Genomic DNA, 14197 nt, shown 5'->3' on the forward strand with positions numbered 1-14197 from the left:
TAGTTGTACCTTGGGCTGCTCATGAGTTTTTAGATCCCAGGACCTACCCATCAAAGTAGGATGCAGAACATTGTCTCTGTGAACTATGTTATGCCAGTTAAGCTTGGTGCCCCCTGAGTGTGTGGTCCTCCTTCCCTCAATGGGTTTGGTTAGGTCTAAAATGTTTCATAACTTTGCCCTTTATATGCTTCACCACCTTCATGGATATATTTACAGCAAAGATAAGCACTGATGTATAAATATCCTCTGTGAAACACACAAAAATATATATGTATTCATATATACATATGCATATATTTGAATATATATATATAAATACACATACATCTATTTTGTGTGTCTGTGCATATAGACCCTTAAGGGCTAGAGTTGAGTTTTGTTCTAAGAGCAAGAGGAAAACCATTAGAGGATTGTTTCAAAGTAGATTGTGCATCAAAGGATTATAGGGAGCAAGGTGGCAGCTGAGCTCAAAGTGAGCCCTTTGCAATCACACAGGCAAACACGGAAGATGCGACCCGAGATGAGAGATTTGGTGCAGAAACAATGGAGAGAAGGGAAAAATCATCCTTCAGATTTTGGATGAATTTGGGACAAAGAATCAATAGACTTGAAATTAGTTGGGATCTTTGGGAAGATGAGGTGAAAAGAGGTATCCAGAATGATTCTTGGCAGTGGTAAAGTTGATCACGCTTTTGCTGGAAACACTCTACCTCCTTAACTCTCTTTATTCTTTCCTGCCTCATCTTTGTCTATTTTTCCTTAGTCATCATTAAACTGTCTTCTCTCTGTCTCGCTCTTCGATCCCTCTTCTCTCTCTCTCCTCTTTCTCCGTCTCTGTGCCACGCACATACACTCAGTTTCTTATGCCATCAACATCTGAGGCTCACCCACAGCGACATTGACTCCTGGCTTTGTTATCACAGGTGCAAGGTGTTCCAGCAGAGGGTCAGTAGGGGACTGGCCCTCTCTTTCAGGCCTTTTCCGGAGAAGCTGTGATTGAGCGAGAGTTCAGAGATCTCTTTCTGCATTGCTCTGGGAGCAAACCACCTCAAACTGAGCACCGAGGAGCCGGAGTGAAGGAGGCAATCGATGCTATGGCTCCTCCCAGGAACCTGCGGAGGCCTCTCCTTTCCCAAGGGGCGAGTTATCAAATCCATGGGCTGCAAAGAGCAGAGATCTTGGACAAGGCCTGTCATCCATTTTTATTGGGGGTGGGATGGATTTAAGTGTATATTAAAGATGTTTTCAGAAGATAGCAAAACAACAAGAATGTCTTTGAAATATGTTACTGAAGTCAAAAGAGTATATCTCTTGAAAGGATGACATGAAACCAAAAAAGAAAAAGAATGGACAAACTAAGCACCTACTCAGGGCCAGATGCTTTACTCATATCACGCCTCAGAGTCAATTCTGACACAGAGCAGCCCGATAGAGGATTTTTAAGGCTGTAAATCTTTATGGGAGCAGATAGCATTATCTTGTTCCCGGGGACCAGCTGGTGGGTTTGAACTACCAACCTGGCAGTCAACAGCCCAACACCCGCTCATCGGGCCACCACAGCTTCTTATTTGATTTATATCAACCCACTTCTCTTCTCTATAACACTATAGGGTAGATACTATGATTATCTTACTCTGTAAATGCAGAAACAGAGGGCCCCGGAGGTAGAGTAATTGTCTGAAAAGTCACAGTCAACAGAGCGAGCATATGAGCCAGCATTTTTCTAACTCAGAGCCACGGGAGTCTCCCATGTGCTTCCCAGGGCAGGGAAGCCGCTTGAGGGAAGGCAGGAGATCGTGGCCCTTGGACTTTACACTTCCTACTTGCTTCAAGTTTAGGAGGTTATTAGAATCTTCTCTACTGCTTTCCTCACCACAGTCATTGTACTGTTCTGCTCTACTGGCTTCTCCTTCGGGAGGTGACTTGAAATAACCTGGCAATATCCTGTTCTACTGGCATCGACAGGGCTGAGTATTTACAAATATGAGCCACCCATGGCTTGTGCTGTCAAGAAACTCCACATTTCTAATGACGAGGAAGCATCATGCAGCGGTGTGAGGATTTCACTGGTTGCAAAGCCTTGACAACACGTGCTGGTACCAGCTCTTTCCATTTCAGCCTTTCTGGTGACCACAGGCTGGCATTCCATTGTGGATTGATTTGTGTGGCCCTGATGACCAACGATGAGGAGCAGGCTTTCAGATGCTTATTGTCCATTTTGACACATCTTGTGTTCGACTGTTTTGCAATTTTTTATTGGGTTGTCCTTTTGTTTTTAATGATTCTGTGCGTATTGTAAATGTGTACTTTGTTAGATATACATATTACAAATATCTTTTCCCAATATGTGGCTTCTATTTTATCATTTTCATGGCATCTTTCAATAAACAAAGTTCTTAATTTGAATCGCATTCAATAAGTCCTTCTACTCTTTTGTAATTAGTGATCTTTATGTCCTGCTTAAGGAATCTCTATCTACCCCAGAGTCGTGGGATTCTCCTTTGGTTTCAAAGCAGCCTTGCTTCAGTGAACAATTGATTGTTGAATCCAAAGTATTCTTACAATTTCCCTCACTATTGGAGCTGATTTTAACAAAAAGTTGTGTTTTGGGTAAGTCCTAAATTTCATCACAGGTGACTTTAAGAAATTTTTTAGAAATAAAGAATGAGAGGATGAATGGAACTTAGATTACTTATCTATTAATCTTCTACTGATACTATAAAAATATACCACCAAACATGTGATAAAACAACAACATGAAAGTGTCATCTTACATATCTCCAGGCCAGAGACCCAACAGGGGTTTCACTGGGCTAAAACCAAGGTGTCCATAGCACTTTGATCTTGTCTGGAAGAACTAGGGTAGACTCTGATTCCCTTTCTTTTCCAGCATCTAGGATAGGAATCTGCGGACTTTTGAGACAGAAGAGCCAATCCTGTCCCTCATGACAATTTAAAAATTATTTGAGTCATAAATACATTTTTGTGAGTCATAAATGTTTTTGAAAACAAATGACATCACCATTATCTGAACACCACATTTAACATTTTTCAGTGTTACTTCAGAGTCACGTATATATACCAAAAGAGCAGAGGTGCCTATGGCTTGTGAGCTGCAGGTAGCTGATCGCTGTTCTAGAAGCTCCCCACATTCCTCAATTCAAGGCCCCCTTCCTCTATTTCCAAAGCCAGTACCTTAGCATCTTTCTAGATCCTCCTTTTATTAATAGCTCTCTCTCTCTTCTCTGACCACAACTTGGAAACATTCTTTACTTTTAATGACCCAGAGAGCCCAGGATAAATTCCTCATATGAAGATCTTTAAATGAATCACACACCTTTATAAATTCCTTGTTGCCATGGAAGGCAACATTCACATATATTCGGACTAGAAATGTAGACACTTGACCTTTACTCTGCCTACCATGCCTGAGTGGGTTGCTACAGTGATTGTTGGATCACTAAAGGCCCGTAGAATAAATTCATCTCCATTTTCCAGCTCCCTCTAATGCTCAATCAGATGATGTCAGGGATCCTCAAAGTGAGAAAAGATCCAGTGGTTGAGGCATTAGGATGAAGACTGATTGAGAGAGGAACCCAGAATCGTAGGTTCTATTTGCAAAAGTCTATCTCACTAGCTGTGTGACTTTAGGTGAGCCACTTGATGTCTCTGGATGGAAGTTTCCCATATTTATACTGATGATTCTCGTGGACATCTGAGGCCATCACCTTGCATTTCACTGGGGATCAGGAATATAATAAAATTGTCTTAACAGCTAGCTGCAAAACAACCATTTACAATGGATTGGTAGGCTCTGTGGCTGACGTGAGAAGCATTCTTTACCTAAACCATTTAAACTACATGGGTAAGTAATGACCACAGCCCAGGGGCCTTTATCCCCTGGACCAATGAGTAAGATGAGTGCCCATGATGTTTCCAGCTCCAACATCTGCCGGGCTTTGCAATACTTCATCTTGTATGCATGTGTGTTTTCATTTTCACACCTCCATCAGTGGAAAAAGAAGCAGACAGCTGACCTGAGACCCTTAAATAACAAGATGAAGGAAAGAAGGAGCCAAAGAGGAAAGATCAGGACCTTTCCACCTCTCCTCCCCAGACTGCAAACGCCCTGCTCGGTGGAAGCAGCCGCCCGGCTGTGCCAGTTCAGCGTGGCCACGGCTGGAAGGAGACCCACAGCAACCCAGGCCTCATTTCCGAAGGGTGTTATTTCACCCCTGCTTCCCAGCGAATGTAACTGAGTCACTCAATTGAGCATAAAATAGAAATTTGGCTTCTTATCTGCCTCAGACCTGACTTTACTATTTTCTTTCTGCAAAATACATTTTTCACTATCTTATCTTCTAATAAACAATCCTGGCTTGGCAGCCTTGTGGCAATGGCGCTGAATGCATTTAAGAGACATATTTTTCCTCTCTCACTCCCTGCTAAAAGTCTTCTGTTTAAAAGCCCGTGTTTTTTCCCCTCTTGGAAAAAATATATATCCCATTTGTATGCCATCTTCCTTTAAAGAACATACATATTTTTCATGAGTTGTTCTGATAGGTCCCTCCTTATTTTCTCTTTGGCTCACTTGACCAGAATTAAAAGAAGCACTTGCTTTCACAGCAGTGGGGTGTGTGTGTGTGCATGTGTGTGTGTGTGTGTGTGTGTGTGTATGGGGAGGAGGGTGGGGAGGATGCAAATGGATTTTAGGACAGAGTAGGGGAGGGCAAAGGTTCCAGTTAAAAAAGGGGCAATTTCTAGAGTGGTCAGACCCCACTGGGTCCTCCACAATTGTGTGGTGGGCAGGACACATATTGATGAAAAGCCAGCTATGAATGTTTAATGCCTTCTCTCCAATGCAGACTGTCATCAGAAGCACCAGACAGTGAAGCTTAAGCCACAGAGGAAAGAAGAGGAAACGGGAATCAACATTTATTGGAGCTTTTCTCAAAACAACCTTCGGAAAAAAGCAATCCCATTAGTAAGAAGGAGCCTGAGGTTCAAAGAAGTTAGGGCACACCCAGAATTTGGGATTTGACTATAGGTCCGTTGACCTTCAAAGACGACCGCTTCATGAATTAGAGTGTCTCTCTCTCTCTCTCTCTCTCTCTCTCTCTCTCTCTCTCTCTCTCTCTCTCTCTCTCTCACACACACACACACACACACACACACAAACAACACTGTGGCATACATTTGCAGCTTTTAGGAATCTATTTTAATATGTTGATGTGTTACTTGTTTCTAAGAATACTGAGAAAAATGGGATAGAGAGCCCCCATGTTAGTGAAAGAGCTGGTCATGGGAATGTGTGGCCATAATACATTTTGAAAAAGGCTCTTCTTTGGTAGCAAGAATTCTATGTGTTTACCAAACAGCCCTGTCTCCTTTCCTCTTGCTCTCACAACCAATCTGCATCCCCCAGGTTCTCCTTTCAGGTGGGATTCACAGTACAGAGTTCTGGCCAATGTTACTTGAGCAGAACTCAGGAGACCCACGAGCATCCATGTGGCCTGGCCACTGAAAGACCTCTGGAGAAACCCACCAGGTTTCTCTCTCCTTCTTGCTGGATGCAGATGATCCAGCAAAGGAGCCAAGGCCCTATGGCAGAGCCACTAGATGGACGAGGGCTGGGTCCCTGAATGACTGGGTGGAGTCACGTATCTTTCCAAAGAACTTTGTAATCATGCAATGAACAGCGATGGGAGCAAGACATGAAACTTCTTGTGCTCAGTCTGAAATCTGGAGATGATTTGATTCATAAGCTAGTTGATCCTGACAAAAATGAAAGAAGATAAAAGAAGACTTACAGGGGGAAACTCTGAATCTCAAATCACTAAATTCAAGTCCCTACCAAAGGTATTTGTCAACTGGATTCTAGTCTACTAATTCCAACTTCTATTGTTTTATCCTTGGAATTGTTATAGTTTATAAACCCTCTGCCACTGAGTTGATTCTCATTCACAGAGACTCAATAGGACAAACAGAACTCTCCTAAGGATGTAAGTCTTTACAGAAGTAAACGATCTCATCTTTCTTCTAGGGAACAGCTGGTGCATACCAACTACCCACCATTCTCTTAGCAATCTGATGCTTAACCCACTGTACCACTAGGGATCCTTATAGTAAGTTCTAGCCTTCATGAACTTTAAGTTTTCAAGGTTAATTTGCCTCCATGACTTTCTCAGAATAAAATGCAGTCTCTAGCCCATGTGATCTGTGCCGACCTTCTGATCGCCTTCAGGTGTTCAGATGAGCTAGATTCTCTTCTCTCTGCAGGTCTTCACACATTATTGACTCGACTTGTAACTCTGAATCTGGGTGTTCACCAGCCTGATTCCTAATCGCCCATTTTTATCAGCTTTCAAAACTTGCTTCCTCAGAGAAACCTTCTTTACCCATCCAATCTAACATACCCCCTGGTAACCTTCCTTCCATAGTGGCCTATCGGTTTCCTTCAGAGCATTGTTAGAACTTTGTGCAATTGTGGGTTTTGTCTCTTCCTCCATAACCTCCGTGGCACGAGGAGTTGTCTTTTCATTTAGTTTTGTTTTCAAGACAGCATTCCTATGCCTAGCACACTGCCTGACGTAGTCGAGGCTCACTCAGTACAGATCTGCTGAAAGAGTGAATGAGTGAACTTGATTCTCACAACTCTTTTTGGTAGATATTTTTATACTCATTTCATAGTAAATAAGACATTTAATAATAATAAGAGTTACCATTTCTTATATACTTCCTGAGTGCCTGATATTAGTCAAAGAACTTTAATTTTCACAATAACTATCTCAGACAGGAACTATTCTTATTCCAATTTTACAGATGAGAAAACAGAGAGCAGAGATCTCATAGGAAATAAGAGCACAGGTTTCCTCCTTAAAGTTCCTTCTCCCTCCTACTGAAACACGGAGCCTCAGATCTGAGGCACCAATCTTGAGAAAGAACAAGAACTAAGAAATGAATCCCAAACATGTTGCATTTGGCCTGGGTCACTTCTTGCATTGGGAAATTATCTGACAAAAGTTTGCCTTCTCCTCCAACATTTACCAATCTCAGGTCGAAAATATGTATGCAAAAGAACAAGACATAGTTCACAATCTGGTTTGGGCCCTAGGGACAATGCTGGTAGGAAACTCTTTGGAAATAAGACCATCTACTCATTTGCTTTGCTTTCCCCTGGGGATCTGTGATTCAGGCTCAGCTGCCTCCTGCCCACACCTTGGCCTTTGCCATTTCTCACTTGCAGCCTAGAGAACAGCATGAGGTCAATAGGTTCTTCTGCTCCTGCAGGAAGCCAGAGAAGATTAATCTGAGGACAAAGAGATGATGCTGGGCAAAGGAAGAGATTTATGAGGCAGGGAAATCCAGGCCAAGGTCTCTCAATTTTGTTCCTCTCTGCCTTATGACTACCACAGAGAACTATGGTTGGAAGAAACTTCCAGAGGTCGCCTGGTCCAATACCCTACCTCTTAAAAGTCTCCAGGCAAAATAATGATCGTCTGAGGCTCTCTATGCAGAAACTTATAACAATACTCTGCATAACACAAGTCTAAGCATTGTAAACTCTCTTTCAAGGTTCCCAGTGATCAGATTCCATGCCCTGAAAGTGCTGCTGGGTAAACATTGCAAGGTTGGCAATTCAAATCCGCCAACTGCTTCTTGGGAGAAAAAAAATGAGGTTATCTGATCCCATAAAGATTTAGTCTCAGAAACCCTACATAGTGTCTCTATGAGTCAGAATCAACTCAGTGGTAGTATATAGTCTCTTAGTGCCCCCGAATGGTGCAAATAGTTCATGATTAACAATGATAACCAAAAATTTGGAGACTCAATTCACTCAGAGATGCCTCTGAAATATTGGCAATCTGCTTCCAAAATATTAGCCATTGAAAACCTACGGAGCAGAGTTCTGTTCTAACACACACACAGTGCTGACTCGATGACAACTGGCATTTTCTATGCACATTAAACTCGATACAGTTTTCTCACATGTCTGTTCATGTGTCCACTGCCACATGAAGACAGTGGTCAGATCATCATGACTCCCTAAGACCTTGGGTTGTCCTTTTACAAGCATACTCAACTTCCTTCTTCCATCCCTTAATCCCAACAACCATTAATCTTTTCTCTGATTCTTAAATTTTGTGATTTCAAAAGTGTTATATAAATGGCATTACACAATATGCAACCTTTTAGGATTAGTTTTTGTTGTTGGATTGGCTTTTTTGTTTTGTTTTGTTTGTTTTCACTCAAAATTCTCTGGCAATTCATTCACGTTGTTGAGTGAAATTAATCAATCACAAGGTGGTAAATATTAGATGAAATCATTATTATGAAGAGTTATTTTTAAAGTTTTCACACTAAAAGAAATAGACTTCGGTGGTTGCCAAGAGTGAGAGGAAGGGAGCAGAAAGAGTGAGAAACTCGAGAGTAGATGGGTGTTAACTGTGTGAAGGGGAAGAAAATATTCAACAAGAGGAAAATGGGGAAAATGACATAAACAGGGCAAAACATTGAGATGTTTGCAAGATCGAAAGGCAACAGAGGCCAATGCTATTGTATACACATCCTTCACTAGTGCTGAGTTCTGAGCGGATTCTTAAATAGGCGTGCAAACTCAACAGGTGTGGAAGCACAGTGGGAAATGTAGTCTTGACAAGAGGTATTTGTGGTGTGTATTTATCTTTGCTGCAAGTATACCCATGAATGTGCCAGAGCGTGTAAGAGGCAAAATTATGATTCCATCTTAGACATAACCAGACCCTTCGAGGGAAGGAACCACTGGGCCTGGGGCATCGGGGTCATCTCAAGGAACACCAAGATCGATTAACACAACAGGGTCCACAGCGACAAGGTGAAATCACCTACTTGGGTGAGTAGCGAGCAGGGTCTTAAAAGTTGATGAGCTGCCCTTGGAGGTGTATCTATTCATCTTTCCCAATCCACAGGAAAGAAGGTTGATGAAAATCAAGATACACATGGAAACTATTGGGAAATGGTACATTGAGGGGATTGCAATGGATGAGTTGAAACAAAAGGTGTATGAATGGTTGGATGTAAAACTGATGTCTGCTCTGTAAAGCTTCACCTAATGAATAATAAAAAGTTTTATTAAAAAGGGGGAAAATCATTCAAGTTGTTTGTTGAATCATGGAGGAGGCTAACGGTTACATGGTCCATTAGTCCATTTCACTGTGTTCTTGAATCTTTGATTTTTTTTAACTCTTCTCTGCTATGGATGGGGAAAGAACAATAGTTTCAAATTACACAGCTATTCCATCAAGACTCCAGTCTCTAATTGCTGGAGTAGAACATAGAACATTGCCAATTATGTTCTGTCAATTGACGCCGATGGCCTCACATGCTCAGGGTCTCATTCCTTCAAGGTGTTTGACTATGATTAAGAACATTTCATAACTTTGTCTCCTTATCCTTTACTATATTCATGGATATATTTGCAGCATAAAGACCTATGTATGAATATTCTCTTTCAAACCTACCTATGAATATGAATATAGTCTCATTCTCCTCCCCACACCTGCTCAGTTTTTGAGTTTATGTATGTTTCCACTCAGAGGGCATTGTTATTCCTGATATGATGTATGTATGTGTTTATATATACATTTGTATATATACACACACATATATATGAGAGTTTGCCTCTTTGGTTTTGACTTTTTTTTTCAGTGTCTTCCTGTGATATATTTAAGGAAGAAAAATTCTGAACTTATCCTCTTTAATTCTAATTTCTCGTAACAAATTAGTTATGATACCACACACTGAAAAGGAGGCATTACACCTGGCTCAAGATCTCTGCTATATGTGATAGGATCGCTGAAGACAAATGGGTGCATAAGCAAATGTGGTGAAGAAAGCTGATGGTGCCCGGCTATCAAAAGAGATTGTGTCTGGGGTCTTAAAAGCTTGAAGGTGAACAAGCGGCCATCTAGCTCAGAAGCAAATAAGCCCACATGGAAGAAGCACACCGGCCAGTGCGATCACGAGGTGCCCAAGGGACCAGGTATAAGGCATCATGCAACAAAAAAAAAAACGATATAAGTGTGTGTATATATATGTATATATGTGTATATGTATATATGTATGTGTATATATGTGTATATATATATATCATATTAAATGAAGGGGGAAGTGCAGAGTGGAGACCCAAGGCCCAAGTGTCGACCAATGGAGATCCCCTCATAGAGTGGTTTAGGAGAGGAGATGGGTTAATTAGGGTGTGAGGTAGTATCGATGAAGAACACAGCTTTCCCCCAGATCCTGGATGCTTCCTCCCCCCAACTACCATGATCCGAATTCTACCTTACAGGGCTGGATAGGACAGAGGCTGTACACTGGTACATATGAGGGCTGGAGGTACAGGGAATCCAGGGTGGATGATACCTTCAGGACCAAGGGTGTGAGGGGCGATGCTGGGAGAGTGGAGGGTGAGTGGGTTGGAAAGGGGGAACTGATTACAAGGATCCACATGTGACCTCTTCCCTGGGAGAGGGACAGCAGAGAAGGGGGGAAGGGAGACTCCGGATAGGGCAAGATATGACAAAATAACGAGGTATAAATTACCAAGGGCATATGAGGGAGGGGGGAATGGGGAGGGAGGGGGAAAAAAAAAGAAGACCTGATGCAAGGGGCTTAAGTGGAGAGCAAATGCCTAGAGAATGATTGGGGCAGGGAATGTATGGATGTGCTTTATACAATTGATGTATGTATATGTATGGATTGTGGTAAGAGATGTATGAGTCCCTAATAAAATGTAAAAGAAGAAAAGAGAAAAAATGATTAGGGCAAAGACTGTACAGATGTGCTTTATACAACTGATGTATGTATATGTATGAACTGTGAAAAGAATTGTATGAGCCCCAATAAATTGTTAAAATAAATTTTTAAAAAAAAGATCTCTGCTATATGGCCCACGTTAAGGCCACTCCGGGGCCCTGCCCCACCCCCAGGAAGGCTAGCCCTTGCCGAGAAGAAAGACTTGGGACACTCATTCTTCCTCTCAGGCTCTTCTCCTCTATGCAGGGTCTCTCTTGCCTGCCTCAGTCCCAAGATTTCATAGAGATAATGGAGAGAGCTGCCCAATGCTGAGAGCCTGTCCTGCATTTACAGTACATCTCAGTAATGCTCCCTAAAGCACATAAACAGACTTCACATCCCAGACTCAGCGGCTCCTGGCTCTCTGGCAGAGTCCCAGCAGAACTGCTGTCATAAACCCACTCCCCACACCTGAGCAGCTTGCCCAGCCAAGAGAGGCTCCGTGGAGAAGAGGCTTGCCGAGTTGTAAGGCGCACCACAGACCTCTCCAGACGAGCTGCAATGCATAATTACTGACACAGGAATGGGATCTGAGCTATGCCTGTTCTGGACCTTGGTCATTCAGCTATGAACAGAAAGACAAGACTGGTTTAGTCTTCCTGGGCCATCCAGTGGAATGGGGAAGACAGGTCATAGCCATCATTGTCATGCAGAATGTGATGTGAAAGGACAATGACTGCAGCCCCAGGTCACCTAAGAACCCACCCTAAGGGGACTTTCCTCCTCGATGAAAGTGCATTATTTACTGTGTTGCGGTTACTTGGTCAGCTTGGACCAAAGGGCTGGGAATATTCCAATCAAGGATACAGGGCACATCGTATCTCTTTCTATGTCTTTCCTACTGGCAATGTTCCCTTCCATGTGTAACATTTTAAAGTTTACACAGCATTTGAGCTACTTTCAAGAAGATAGCCTTTGGGGAGGGGCATTTGGAGGTGTGACTTCCCACCTGCTCTTATTTACTAGCTCTCTGTAGACAAATGATCTACAAAGCATCAGCTTCACGCATCTGTAAATTCACGTAGGAGTGCCTACATTTTAAGAGCCTCAATGGGATTAGAGATAAGTCACAGTGAGCACTTAATAAGTGGTACCAATGCTCCTAGTGGTATTTATGTTTGCTTTGTGTTATTAATGTCTGATGTTATTATTATGAGTTTGGGTTAAAGCCAGTCTAAAGTTAGATCTAGATAATAATGGTCAACACCTATGTAGCGCTTGTAGATCACAAATGCTATTTGGATCCACTTGTGTGATTCATAAAGCAGCCCTGGGAAGGAGGGACCATCGTGTGCCCATTTCATAGGGGAGAAAGTGAAACAGGAGGTTACTTAATTGTTCTCAGGGTCATACACAGCTAAGTGGAAAATCTACGACTCGGACCCAGACACCCTGGCTCTGGAGTCAACAGGCTTAGTCTTACTATAGCTAATTCACTGGGCATTTCAAAAAACATACCGAACCTCTCAACACTGAAGGTAGTACTACCCACCAAACCCAAAACCCAACTCCACAGCAATCCAGCTCATTCTAACCCACAGCAATTCTCATATAACAGAGCAGAACCACTCCTTTGGGTTTCCAAGACTGTAAATCTTTCCAGGGACAGGCAGCCTCGTCTTTCTCCCATGGAGAAGTGGGTGGATTTGATCAATTGACTTTGCAGGTAGTTTAACCCACGCTACCCTCAGAAATCCTTAATATATAGCCCAGGCTTAGTAGAGAAATTAGCTTCTGGGTTATGAGATGCTCAAGAAAGTTTAGCTCCATTTTTTATTTGAAGTGTACTGTTTTCATGGACCTTTATTAGAGAAGCAAAAGTGACAAGTTTTTCAGACAGAGAAGCCAATATAAAAAAATGGGACTCTTCTACAAATGAGCAAGTGAAACCCCTCCTACATAGAAAACATAGCTTGAGTCCATCCTTTAAAGCCTAGAATGTTGATTAAAATACTCTTTTAAAGCAGAAAAAAATAAAGCTAATATTAAAAAGTCCTGTTTTATTAATCCCCGAAGGGAAGATTTTTTATTAATTCTTTTAGAATCCAATAAAAGTGTGTTTTTTTAATCAACTCTGTTTCCCAATGCCTGTCCAAGTGTCAAATCACAGCCAAGTAACCCGTGTCTCCCAAGAAAATCTCAGATAAGGGGCTAGATCATGAGAACAGGGAATAGACATGGACCAAGACCTCTTAGACAAGCCAAATGGCCAACACATACATGTGAAATATTAAATACTAACAAGGTGATATGAAAAGTGTTCATATAGCCAATGATCTTTGTCTATTATATATTCCTGCACAAATATGTCTGCTTACGGTTGATTCTAGAGCAGTGTTTGGCACGTAATAGGCTTTTACTGAGTATTATTTGGATAAAGCAGATAAGAGCAATACCATGGAGTATCTTGCAGATTTAGTAAGAAGTTTGGCTTTAAGTCCAAAAATATCTTATGTAAGAGTTTGAAACCTGCTTCTTCTTGTTGTTTTAAAATCATCTTACTGCCATGGAGAGAGACTCTACAAGTAAAGAAAATGAAACAAGACCAAATAGAAGCCCATTCAGTACATGGCAGAGAAGATAGCGACTTAAATTAGAGTTGTAGCACTGGAGATGACGAGTGAATACACCCAGGATATATTTGAGAACCAGAGTTCGTAGCCCATGCTCGTGGACTGGATAAAAAGGGAATTTGTATCACTTCTTTGCATTTGCTCAAGTACTTGGGTAAATGATTATAGCATTTCCCATGAGATCAAAGGAAGGGCAAATGGGTTTAGGATAGGAAGAAGAAAAACAAGAGTTTTGTTCTCAGATGGATATGTAAGGGAGTGACATCTATTAGATCCAAATGGTTGCTATATGGATGAACCAGGAGCTCAGAAAGATAACAGGTCATCATCAAATTGGTATAGACGTGGGCATGTTAAGCGGTCTGTCAGAAGCACTTGAATCAGGGTGAAATGGGTTCATCCCGCTACAGAATCATGGTGTGTTTCAATCTCATGGCTCATCCAAAATAGAAAACATAGGTGCTTGGATGTAGACAAAAGTGTGAATGGAGAATTTTTTTAAAACACCAAGGACAGTAGATTCTGTGGGTCAGTGCTTATGTTTCTTGCAGAAAATCCAAGGCATCCAAATGCCCAGCCCCACCTTCTCTGAAGGGCTTCTCCCAGGCTCTGTACCCATCTCCATTCTCAGCAAGCTCGAGGGAGGAGTCACTGGGATGGTACTCACATAGAGTTAAAGTCCATCCCGCCAACCGTGGGTCTAATCAGATGCATGGCTTCATCGCTTGGGCTTAATGAGGTAAACCAGACCTCCGGTAATATTGCCTGTATAATTGACATGGTTCTCTGGG

Source organism: Tenrec ecaudatus, chromosome 10 (genome assembly GCF_050624435.1).
Source record: "Tenrec ecaudatus isolate mTenEca1 chromosome 10, mTenEca1.hap1, whole genome shotgun sequence".
NCBI classification, from domain to species: Eukaryota; Metazoa; Chordata; class Mammalia; order Afrosoricida; family Tenrecidae; genus Tenrec; species Tenrec ecaudatus.